Below are 13,756 nucleotides of genomic sequence, written 5' to 3'. Positions count from 1 at the left end.
GGAAGGGCGTGAGCCCAGGTACGGGACGAGGAGGGAGACTCAGTGTCAGTAAAAACAACGGCTGTGGGATTTACATTCTCACAAAAGTAACGAGGCTTTGTAGAAGTTTAAGAAACTGCACAGGGCTGGACTTCTGAATTCTTCAGACGCTGGAAATCTCACCAGTGAGACCAGGCTTCACATAAGAAATTTTCAATAGCTCAATTGAAACCCAGCAGTGAAGAGCGGAGGTATGGACGGCTTACAGAAAGAGCTTACAGCGTGCCTAGCAGTGCCTTAGAAGCGTCGATAAAATTTTAAAATCAATATGTTGATGAAGTGCCAGCCAGAAAACATCATGAAATCGGCTGATGTTGTCATAGAGCTCTATGTCATCTCCGTCCCATCTCTCGTCACCGTCCCCACGTAACTGAATAGCATAATATCTTCAGAACCTCTGCAGTTCTTTATGGACAAGGCAACAGAAATTCTATTTTTACAGACCTTATTTAAAAATACAGGTAATGGGATAATTAGGGGAAAGTTTAAAAAACACAAGAAAACCTTACAAACATCAGAAACTGTCTAGAGGTTAGCACAAATAGCAATTGAGAACAATCCAAGTGTTTTCTGTTCATAATTTTTTGGCATAAGTGAGACAACTGTCAATATATACTTCGATATATTTCTTTATTAATGAAGCAACCATATCGCTTCACGTTGATGAAAACGCTCTGCCCGTGCCATTTTTAATGGCTGCATAAGTTCCCTTTTAACATAGCTTTTTACAATCCCTCCTATCCTTGGACATTTGAATTGTTTCCTGTATTAAACTGAATATCTATGTACATGAACCTTTTCGAAATGTTTTGGGTTATTTCTTTGTTACAGTGACATGAAGATAATTAATGCCCACTGAATAGAGCCATTTTGAGGATTATGAGATCTGTGTAAAGATGCCTTCCGTACATTTTTATGCATCCTGAAATCTGACAATAAATAATAGAAATTTATTTTAATATTGATAGAATAATAGAAAAGTTGGTAATAGCAAGGTCGAAATCAGGGAATCGAAGTTTACTCTAGCCACCGTATGTGACTAAATTGTCATAAAACCCACTTCCGTGAATTTTTTTTTTTTTTTTTACCACAAACCTTTTTTAAAGCTCCTCTCTTTCTGGAATACCGTAAGGATATTATGATTAATTATAATTATATTCATCATATGATATATGAAGATGCACACGCATGTGTACTGATAATTACCCCAAACCATACTGCCAATATTTCAATTTAAATATTCTCAAACCATTCTAAATTCCACAAAATAATGATGTAACAAATTACTTATGATCTGGAAGAACAAACCCAAATGACAATCATCTAAAGTTTATATAAACGCAGAACATTTTTTTTTCATAATTGAAATACAGCCTTTTAGTTAAATTTAAATGAGTTATCAAAAATGTTTTGTCAACTCAATTTTAATAAATGTAATAAAGTACCCTTAAGTCATTAATTTTTACAAGTAATTTTATTATTTTATAAAATTACCTTCAAGCCTCTAAATTTGCACGTGTATTCCTGCCAGTGTCTGCAAACGGGCTGTTTTTTAAAAATATTTTAACCCTTTTATTCGGAGTTTGGAAGGGCTGTTTTTTTAACATCTTCAGTTCTTGAGTGTATTAGTCCATCCTGTTTTCCTCTGTAATGCACCATAGATGGAGCATGAAAATCATCTATTAGGCAGCTATCATAACAATGAGTGATAGACAGTTTCTAGTGGAAAGAATATTGTCTGTTTAACTGAAATGTAACAGCAAGTAAAAACACAACAAAGTGGACCCTTAAAATTCACTGATGATCCCCAGTGCTCAATGGTGAGGAACAGTTCTGGAAATAAAGAGACATTCAGAATTGTTTAGCCGAAGAAAGTGCCTTATGAAGCTTCTGCTTTTAGGCTGAGGTTACCAGAATGGGAATTACTTTTACTGAAAATAAATCACATTGTGATTTACCTTTACTGAAAATAAATCACAAGGTGGCTCAATTCAGCTGTTTAATCTGAGACAAATGACAGATTGAAGAGCAGAGAAAAAACTCTCCGGTTCATCAGGTTTAGAAAAGTAAGAAAGATATTTTATCCATGTTTTAGTCTTTCTATCTGATAATCCATTGTATACACTATAATTTCAGAGTAATTTGAAGCATACAAAGTCTTACAAATAGGTGTTTCTTAAAGTGGCATATAGAAGGCGGTGGCCTAAGGTATTTGTTTAGGAATAATACGTTTTTGGTTTTTGGTTTTTTGGTGTTTTTTACTGTCAGATTTAATAACTTGACCAAAATATATATGCACATATTTTCTCAGACAAAGGAAAAGGTCATGCAATTTTGGTGACTGGCCACATAATATATTCTGCTTGGTCAAGATAAAAAACTAGCTGAGGTAGAAAAGAAAAAGTAGTTTAGAAAACCATGCATACTTTAAAGTAAGACTACCCAAAAGTAATAAAAATATAAATCTTTATTTTGTTGAACTCTTACTACATGTCTATAAACTGTAAATGTAAATGGGACGTACACACAATTCAGAGAAATGTAACAACTGAAATATATTGAATTTAATAAAGAAATAACTAATGCTTAACAGAGAACAGTGAATCTGCCTAGGATTAGAAAATCTAATAACACATTTAAAAAAAATATAATCCAATAAAATTATTATGACCCCCCACAGAGATATATTTTGGATGCAATCCTATGGTTTGAACTAGCAAAACACACAAAAAAGTATGTCGTTTTAACTGAAGTCTGTAATTCTGTGGTGTGAAGTCTAGTAATTGACATGCAGGAAGGGTCCAGTGGGGGAAATGTGCTTCGAAGAGGCTGACGTGTGAGAAATAGCCTAAGAAAACAGTACATCCAAGAATCGAAATTTTAGAAATAAACGACATCCCACAAAATGTCACCCGACTCCTCTTCATTAGTGACAACATTGCTGATTGGACGTGGTGAGCAGGAAGTAGCAAACACAGTAGATAACTTATTAAGATGTACAAACCAGAAAGTAAGAAAGGAAGATCATGAATATTCATGAGCCTGCCACCTTGGTGAAGTTTCTGGACGCATAATGATTTGGAATATGATGGAAGTTCTCGCTGAGTAGAAGGTAGTTGCTACATCTTACACTGCATGGCAGACTTCTTTGGGTTTTAGGGGCAATGTTAGTGTGCTCATGCAACCCATTTATTAAGTAATCTATAAAGTGGCCAGTTTTCAGAGAGACTCAGGAAAAAGAGCACTTCATTGCCCTGTCTACAATACAGACTGCTCCGTTAAATCATACTTGTGACCCAGAAAAGCCTTCAGTCCTCTGTGTATCTGAAGCCATCGGCATGGAGCCACAGACGTCAGTAGTAAGCTTAACACAGATATTTGAATTAAACCCGTTGTGATGTTGTTGGTTAATAAAATGATGTCGTTTTCAAGTGTACGATTCTATAATACATCATCTGTGTGTTGCATTGTGTATTATACACTATTCACGTTACATAGTAATGTTGAAGTGCAGTATATTTTATTGTATGATAAATTATGTCAACATGTATAATTTCTACATAATTTAGTGAGCAAATATTTTACAAATGACCAATGCACGCTGTTATAAAGTCACGTGTGAGTCAAGCATCCATTCCAAGTGCAAGACACATCGAATATTTTCATGTAACAAGTATATTAATATGATTTAAATTCTACTTTGGTAGAATTTAATGGTAATTAACTAAATTAAATTAGATGGTAATTTCTGCAGTATACATATGACGTTATTATTGAATCGTGCACTTCAAACCTGTATCATTTTATTAACCAATGTTACCCCAGTAAGTTTAATTTTAGAAATGTGTATCTTTTAAAGGAGTTAATAATAAAAAATAAAAACTACCACTCGTCGAGATGGGGTGTAATATCAAAGAATAATATCCACCATTATCTAATAGAAATGCAAAAACAGCCTTCCCCTTCAAGCTAAATGCCATTGTAAAGCTAAGTATTCTTCATATACTTCAGCGATAGGAACATATTACAGCAGATAATCTGAAAGGCAGACATGATGTTCCAGCCATCTTGCAGTAAGCCAAACATTAATCAAGATTTGTAAAAATGAGAAAGTCAGTGTGACTCTTTCGATTTATTTGTTTTTCCGTTAAAAATGTTAGATATGTTAGCATGTGATGAGTGCAGTAGTGTTATTTTTAAATCATTTATTAAACATTGAAAAGCAGTGACCAGTTTCTATTTCTAACGTAAATATTCGTAGATACACCCCTCACTGAACCAAAGCCCTCTGGAATTCTCAATATGATTTAAGAAAGAAAAGGGGCTGGGACATCAAAAATTTGAGAACCGCTGAGCTGCGTGATTGTATCGCCATAAAAATATAAATATAAATACTTATTTAAATTGGGCGATAGTGCTATCGACCAACAGGAATCATTTTTTTATTTATTTCTCAGTCAAATTTAGAAGTAAACATTCAACTCGAAGTAGGAATGGTGTAAGACTCCATTGGTGTAAGGCTAAATTTATGAATTGTGACGATGTGGAAGGTTCGACGAGATTTTATTGCTCGTCGATATGCATTTGAAAAAAGATATGAGGGTTTTTTTTTTTTTCCAAAGGTTACCTTTAGAGGCTTTTGATGTATTACCCAGCTTTTTTAGCTCACATATGCATATGCTTTCATCTGTACATTATTTCCACAAATGAGAAGTTCACCCATAGCAGGATTTCTTAATTTGTCTTTCGAGTTATTTAAAAATCCGACTGATCGCATTATAGACTTATTACAATCCACCATTTCAGAGAGATCCGCGCAAAGGGCAGTTTTTTTCCTAATATCATGGAGTCACTCTACAGCCAGGAGTTCAAATAACTTCTTCATCTATCTTTAAAGAAATTCTACTAATTACTGCGATCCAACCAAACTGTGAATTCACCTCTAAAAATAGCCTTTTCGGTGGCTGTATTAGTTAAGATAAAGCAATCTTTGCACATGTATATGTTCAAGGCTAACGAGAAGTGCCATCTGTAGAACTGGAATATTCTCACACTTCTCTCTATTATACAAAACAATAAACCCTCTCCAGCTGATTTCTCTCATTGTGAAATGCAAATTGCCTATAAAAGTCCTCAGGGTGTGAGAAGACACTTATCAAACAGACATTACACATGCATTCATAGAAACTCTGCAACCTCACTCTATTTTAGCTGCATGAAGGACCAAAAAACATAGGTGCGAGCCTGTTCTGTGTCTCTCGAATAATTATGGCCTGAAGTAGCTACTGTTGGCTAAGACAGCTAGATAACCCTTCTGCTCCCACTAATTTTGGACCTACTAGCAAGAGAAGTAAAATCTTCAGAACAGAAGAAAACAAAACACATTATGTGTGAGGTTTAAAAGACTACTCTAAATCATTAATCTAGTCTTTACCTAAATCTAGTCTCTAGCTACATTTCGCACATGACACACTCAACCTCACACACTCTCTGCTACTTATTCCTCATTGGAGATTTGCACATTCCCCTGTGTGCTAAGTTGATGGGTGGTAAGAGGTAATGCAAGTTCCATGCCGTTAATGAACTTGAAGAATCCACATGAACTTTCATCTAGAAATTCACTGCTGCCTGTGGTGCATGAAGAGCCAAATAGGAAAAAAAAATAATCACAAAGTTTTACAGAAATGTGCTCAAGCCTTGTATAGGGAGAGAAAAAAAAATCTGCAAAGGCTTAGGATAAATTTTAAATGGAAAACACAGCAAAGTTATTAAAATGTTGAAATAAAATTAGCTGAGGATGTTTTAAGAGATGAAATCTTAGAAACCAATAATTTAACATGTGACTCATTTTTATGCTTTCCATGATGCTTAGGTCTTAGATATTAGAGGCAAGAAAAATATACTTCGGTATGTTTTTACTAATTAAATACCATAAATAAATAAATATCTTTTGAAAAATAAAATAGAAATACTTTATAAAAATAAACTGGAAAAAAGTTATGGTTTAGATGAAACATTTGAATTCTACTAAGGAAAATATTAGGCATAATTACATCTCATCATGAGATTTCATTTGTTTTCAAAGGACCATTTCTAAAATTTGAATTTGCATACCAGCAAGCTACATTTTTTACAAACCTTCCTCTGAAATTCAAGTCCCTTGTTCTACCAGAGAAGCAATTAGAACCAATCATTTTTAATGCATCAGAAATAATCTTCACACTTGCTGTTAAGTTAATTAATCACTAAAGCCAAATGCAACAAAATGAAGCTTATTTTGCAAACATGCAAAACGTTCTGACTCACTGCCCCCCCACCAAGATCAAATGACATTTTACTAACTACGTTTTCAAAGTCGAGTCCAAATTTTATCTTTTAAAAAGGGTTACCAGAAGTAGCACAATGTCAATGGATGTTCAAAATGATTCGCCTTCAGAAGTGGCGATGATGCGTCTTATTACTCAGATGACATTCGGTGCAACGCAAAGTTAGAGGACGTGGTTCTTAAAAATATAAACGATAACGTAATTAAGGCATTGCAATGCATGTTCATTTATACCTCATCTCTGCCAATAAGGTTTTGAGACAGTTAACAAACACTCATCTTAGCAAGATAAAGATAGGTAAGTTAGAAAATCATGCCAAAAGCAGGAAAAGTCCTACCACCACCGGGCTTCTTACACATCTGCAGACCAAACTGACACATTGGAGTGAGGGGTTTTCATAATCTGCCTCCCAACCAGGAAGTGTTTGCACCAATCAGTCTTCCCAATAGTTCCGTCCTCTAGGTCAATACGCTTTTTAGTGTTTGCCCGATTAGGAGACATCTCAAGGGGAGACAGACACCCTGAAACATCTAGGTCCCAGAAGTCGTCCATCTCATCCCATCTCTTAAGGCATCTGCCCCCTCATCATCCTCATGCTTCCTTTCTGATGCCCCATACGTGCCCGCTGGCCCTAGCTCTCATCACCCCACTCACATTCCTTGTAAGCCATTATGATTTCTTCGGTCTTGGGCCTTTTCCCTGGTTATCTCCTGCTCAGACAACTTGACCCGAGAAGCCAATGCATTACCCCGGAACCGATGGGCTGGTCTGTACTTCATTTTCCAGTTTTGTCTATCCATTGATGTGGTATCTGCAAATTAGTAGCCAAAGAACCATTTTATGGTAATCGCCAACGATGCCCTTTTCTCCGTCTCTGAGACATGTTGAAACATGTCCTCTGACAAGATGCTTGTCCTTTCCATGGAGTAAAGGCAGACACAGAATTTCTGAGAATAGGTAGCAACAGAAAGAAGGATAATCACATTTTTCAACCTCCTAATGCCTAAATGATAATAATAATAAATAGTAATAATAAGAAAACACTTCCTGAATACAGCCAAATCAGGAAAGGAGCATATGGAAAATTAAAAAGGTAAAGTGATGAATGAAGCAGATGATTCTAGTACAATTTGAGAAAGATGGGTACGGTGCCTGTCTCCAACCTATCTCCCAGAAACGCTACCATTACATAGTATTTGTAACTTTTGCAATTTGGACTTAAGCTAAAATTGAAGAAACGATGGACTGTGGGCAGACCTTGAATCTAAGGAAAAAATCAGTTGCTTATCTGAATGGTACATTATCTCCTGCATACGACATTATTTATTCAGAGACAGAGCTTGGTTAAATATTAAACTTGAAGGATCAAGAAAGAAATATTCAGTTATCCAGGCAAGGAAAGCGAAGCAATTATAAAAGGAAAACAATGGATCAGAATGGCTTTATACAGTTGATAAACATACATACCCAGACACATGTATACATGTGTATATACTTATGTACGTATGTATGTGTGTGTATCTATGCATATATATTCAATGCCAGTTAATAATGGTGCAAGGTCTACAAAGTCTTGAGAGGGGAAAAAGTTTGCCCCTCCCCCAATTTTAAACCCAAGGAAAGAATTTGCCTTTCAAATATAAAATATAAATACAATCATCTTTCGAATGTGTAAGCATCGATCAACCGAACTAGGTAGAAAAATATCACACCACTAACTCGTCCTTAAATAATTAGTCGACATTGAAAACCAAAGAGGAAATAAAACAACATTGGAAGTCGTGATATAATGCTACGGATGCGATTCTCAGGACAACAGATAGTGCCTCAGATAATCCTGATGGAAAAAAATTACCTTAAAAAAATATATCCAGGTAAATTTCTCTTTGAGAATAAGGATTTTTGCAATTATGTGAAAGCTCAAGTAAACAGCCCCTATGAGACCTGAACAACAACAAAATCAAACCTGCCAAGCGATAAAACTCAGTTAAGTACCAGATTAATCAATAATCAAAAGTGAGCCTTGAACCAATTCATGGGTAGAATTAAGGTTAAACAACTGTGAATGATATGGATATAGAACAGAATCCAAATGCTATATAAAATATAAAAATAATTCTATAACTAATAGAAGCAAGAGAAGAGGGAAGAAAACTTCTCTTAAATATGACAATACGAAAATGTTCCTTTCAGGACAGGAGACCAACGGCCATCATTTATCTAATTATGGCAATTTCTAAAAGATGGGCTTTGGAGTGATTTTTTTGTTGTTGTTGTTGTTTTTTAATTTTTTGGTACTTTGAAATATCATTTAAGTTATTAAAATGAGTTCGAAGTGCTTTTAAAAAAACAATGAAATAACTTTTTTAAAGAGAAGACAAACGTAAGAATTAAGGCAAAAGCTTTGGGCTTTTGCAGTATGCCTTTATGTTGTTGGACTTTAGAGTTACTTTTTTAAAAACCTGAATTTCTGATAAGCTCTACTTATATATCCAGTGCAGCCTGAAAATAATAAAATTTAGTAGAGAAAACTTTTAGGCAACAGCCACTGTTTTCTAAACAGATATGGTAACACACACACAAAAGGGCAGATTTTAGCTGTCAAAACAAGGCACTGTAATTACTTTCTCGTGTTTTGATTCTCCCTTGTATTATAATCCCGCACCTCTTTGTTTTCTGTCATCTTAATGTTAACTGATAATCTGCAGCTTCTCAACCATTATTCCGTCATCTAACCCCCCTCATTCTCTCGGGACTTTCACATCTAGTGGTTTATTTCTCTGACTCTTATCTAGGCAAGGTTTACCCTCACTGGCTAAGTTCTGCTTTTTGTTCCAAGCATTGGTTCTTCCTAAATCCTTTTTTTTTTTTTGCGTCTAGTAAGGCACAAAGCATACCAATGCTGCCTGCAAGGTGATTTTACCCATTGTCGTGTTGGTTCTGAGCCCTATGGAAAGAAATATATACAAAGCGAACCGCATTTCTCAGATACAAGAACTTATCAGTCCTTGAAAATACATGTATTCGAAACAGTACAGTTTTATATATTTTTAAAACTTGGGAAGCCATTATGGTTGTACAGAAAAGCATTTGGCTTTTAATTTTCCAAATGATTTTCCTAAGGTCTGATGTTAAAATGTTTGAAATGATAAAACAGATAAATTGGGAGACGGAGGTCATGCAGTAGAATATCAGACTGACCTGGGTTTGATTTGGGGCTTTGTCACTTACTAATCTGGAATCTTGGAGAAAGCATTTTAACGCCTCCGAGCCTCAGCTTCCCCAACTGTAGAATGGAGACTATGATACAGTCACGCCTCGCATAATGACGTTTCGCTCAACAATGGACCGTATATACAGCGGTGGTCCCATAAGCTTATAATGAAACTGAAAAATTCCTGTCGCCTGGTGACACCAAAATTTCATAGAGCAGCATGTTACAATTGCCCAGAGTGCCCAGTGCAGTGACATGTTATATTCGTTTGTGGCCTGTGAGCAATAGGCTAGACCATGTAGCCTAGGCATGTAGCAGGCTGTACCATCTAGGTTTGTGTGGATGTGCTCTGCCATGTTTGCACAATGACGAAAATCACCTAAGGATGCGTTTCTCGGGACCTGGGTAAGCGAGGCCTGGCTGCGCCCATCGGTGACAACCATCATCACGACTTCCAGGATCTGGTTCTCTGATTCTTAAGCTCATGGAGCCTGTGTGTCTTCCTCCCTCAGAGCGAGACGCGCCATGCATCTCCTGGTCCTCCAGCATGCTCAGGCCATGGTTGTCTGAGCAGAAAATAACAGATTCACACCAAGGAGAAAAATTTAATATTTTAGGGAGAAATATTTAATGACGGCACGGTGTCCGTTTTACAGAATTTCATTCAGATGGCAGACAATGCGTCTCCTAACTGAAACATTATTCTTGTTCTCCAACTGCCTCATCATTGTTTATTACCTCTGATTCTAAATTCATTTCCACCACATCAGAAATAATTTACCCCTGGCCAGGTTTTAAATCAAGAAGATGCATCAGTGCACACTGGTCTGAAGTGATGATGTTATTTTAAATACAGAGGACCGAAAATAAATGGCTCGAAAAATGTTAAATCCAGTTCGAGTTCTCGTCCCATCGCAAGAAAAACATCTTCTGAACCAAATTAATTTAGGAAGTAAGACATCATCCAGTCGACTACGGTGTGACGTGTCGTGACTGTCTTGGTGAATAATGCAAGAGGATGCCAACTTCTCCAGGGCATTCTTCACTGAGGAGTAAAAAGAGATGAGGTTTTAAACCCGTAGCTCGTCAGACTTTTCCAAAAGGAACGCAGTTCGCTACGAGGTCCCGGAGGGGCAGCCAGTCTCTGAGCTGGGCCATGGCGGGGCTGTCTTGCTGCTTGTTCCCTGTGTGTCGTAGGTTGTGCCTGTGGCCGGAGCCTGTCCCTTGACTAGAATTCTTCTGTACTTCGGTTTCCTTTTGTTCCGATGGCACTTCGCCCAACGGTACTTGACAATGAGTGATGCTCTGAAACCCTGCTCTTTCACACCCTGTGGGTGACCTATAACTTTTCATGGGTAACCTTTGACCCGGGGACTGACAGTTTGATTTATTGTCCGGTGTTATGATTTATGAGTATCTTCTCAGAATAATTAACAGACAACAGGTGGCGGCATAATAATTTTGATTACCCAGCGGTTCATGAAACCACGACAAAGGTGACTTCATTTTCTGAATGAGAGAGGGACAACAATTAGAAATGAGACAAAGAAATGCTTTTATGCCACAGTTTTTGGTCTTTTGTCTGTCACACAGAAGACTTATTTAGGAGGCCCGCATTCTTCTTAGACATCAGGAAGAAATAAGGAACTTTCATTCTGTGAATATAAGAAGACACTTTTCATCACCGTATGGGTAAAATTATTTTTCTTTCTTTGGTGAAGTCTTGATTAATTGAGTTATGTCAAACCTGTCACCCACATCATCTTTCAGCATCCCGTTTTTGACAATGGCCATTGCCCAGAGCAGAATTGATGGTCAAAGGAAGTTTGGGAAAGCATTTAACGTTTTGGAAGGCATTCTAGCATAATCCAACCAACTTTCCTGCTAAATATTTCTTCCCGAGTACGCAAGCAAAAAAATAAAAACGCTCCCCCGCCCAAAGCTTATTTTTATTTTAAAGCCTACAATTAGGAGTCTACGGGGTTTTTTAAAGTAGTATATTATTATGGCCTGCATTAGTTTTTACTTCCTCCTCCACCTTTGGCTTCGTGATATTTTTCTTTAACTGACACCACGTCCCTTTTCTTCGAGACGAGGTGGCATTCTGACTAGAGATTTTATTATAGACACCTCAGCGTCCTAGGAATTGACCTTTTTTCCCTCGTAAATCTGTAGCACACTTAAGTAAGCACCTGCCTCTAAGACTGCCTAATGCCATTTATATAATACTTAATAAAAATCCAATCAGGTGAGATTTATCCCCCACAGTTCTCCATTTAATCTCTGCCAAAAATGGACCTAAGTGTGGCCAGTGGAACTGAAGTCCATAGGCCTCTGAATATGTGACAATCCTGCCTCCCACCCAGAAGCTGGGTGCTCAGAGCCCTCCCCATGCAAACGAAATACAGTTTCGCGATAGCGATATTACAGGCTTATCATTTTAATTGACTCTGTGACATATAAAAATATTTCTACAATCCTGCTTTACATTATAGTTTAATAACAGCTTAACACACATCTATGAAATATTCATTCCTGTTCCATTCAAATTTTAAAATATCTGATGGAGAGCCCAGTTAATAGATAAAAGAGGGTTCTTGGAATATTAAAGATACTTTGATGCAGGTAGGATTCTCCGCTGGAAAGTAAAGCGCAATTACCATGAGCTTCGCAGATTTTTAGGGTTTTTGTTAAGATTCCTTGAACCAAGATATGGTGAATATAAGAGCGATTTTGTGGCGAGTTTTTTTTCCTCCTCTACTGCAGTTGTAAGCTCCATGCACTACAATTGGAACACAGTCATGTTTTTGAAGAAAAATAACAGAAATAGCAGATTTACATATTTACATTTAAAGGAGTATAGTGATAAAACCTGCACGTTCAGGTAATAATACCACAGTAAACTAAGGAAAGGCCCCGTTTGGGTAACAGGTCCCCCCGCCCCCCTCAGCGATGGAGAGCAAGCTGGGGCCAGAGTTTACTCCGGAAACATGATCCATGCACGCATCATGAGGTCATTTCGGTATTTTGTTCCCCATCAATTTTTAAATTAATTATCTGGAAGCAAGCCGCGGTTAATTTTGGCCATAGACTTTCCGATGAGATGCTCCGACCCCTTCTGCCTTTTGGCTTCTTCTATACAACCCCGATGACACTCGGGGTAACCCTTGACACCAAGTCACAGCCCTGCTGGCCCATCTTCCCTACTCAGCAATCCTTTTGTTGCAATGGGACACATGCCCACTTCCATGTTCCTCTGAGAAACGCTGCTGTCCCCTGCGGCCGAGCCACCTCTGCACAAAACTTATTTTCCAGGAAAAAAGAAAAACGCCCCCTCCGTTTGTCGCCGTCACTTCTGTTTTCCAAACTTTACACCGCAGCATCGTCCCATATGTTTGTGCAGCGCACAAGAAGATTTCTTTAGAAAGCGCTGATGCTAATTATAAATTTCATTTGCATTTTAATTAGAATGGGAGCAAATTAAAAGCGTGGCAGCTGGAGAATTTTGAACGCTTTGCAGAGATTTGGTGTCAGTATCTCTCGTTTTTGACTTTGCAGCCTCTCTATTTGCGTCTATCTTTCCTTCGCGTAAGCGCACTGGTGATTTTTCTGCCCTCATCCTTTCTCTCTCTCTCTCTCTCTCTCTCTCTCTCTCTCTCTCTCTCTCTCTCTCTCTCTCTCTCTCTCTCATTCCTCTTCTTTATATAATTTTTCCATTCGTCCATCCCCTCCCACCCAAGGATCAGGTTATGAATTGTTTCTCTTTTTCGCTGATAAACGGCGTGGGCTTGTCTGGTGACAGCATACGGTGGACAGCAGTGACAGAGTGGCTATTTAGAGTTTTTGAAAGTCCCTTCTAGAATGACTCAGTGTTGCTCTACATTCGTCATACAGGTGAAAACCTAATATTTTCTCTCCTTGAATGAGGGGGCTGTTTATAGTCCTTTGGCCTCAAATTTTGTACCCCAAATTTTGATCGGGATGATAGTGCCTGTGAATGACTGGAGGTCGTGACTGCAGGTCTTTGGCGCCTTAATAAAATATTCATCAGGCATTCTGCCTTTCTCCCCACACCAGGGAAACGAAGCCATTCGGAGTTTACCTTTGGGCAAGAGACTTGTGCTGTCAGCCCGTGAGGCGCTGGGGCAGCACAGGCTACGGTCGCCCTGTCTCTCTG

The sequence above is a fragment of the Pteropus medius genome, unplaced genomic scaffold (assembly GCF_902729225.1).
Source record: "Pteropus medius unplaced genomic scaffold, Ma_sr-lr_union100, whole genome shotgun sequence".
Classification (NCBI taxonomy): Eukaryota; Metazoa; Chordata; class Mammalia; order Chiroptera; family Pteropodidae; genus Pteropus; species Pteropus medius.
Note: the sequence above shows the minus strand (reverse complement) of the source record.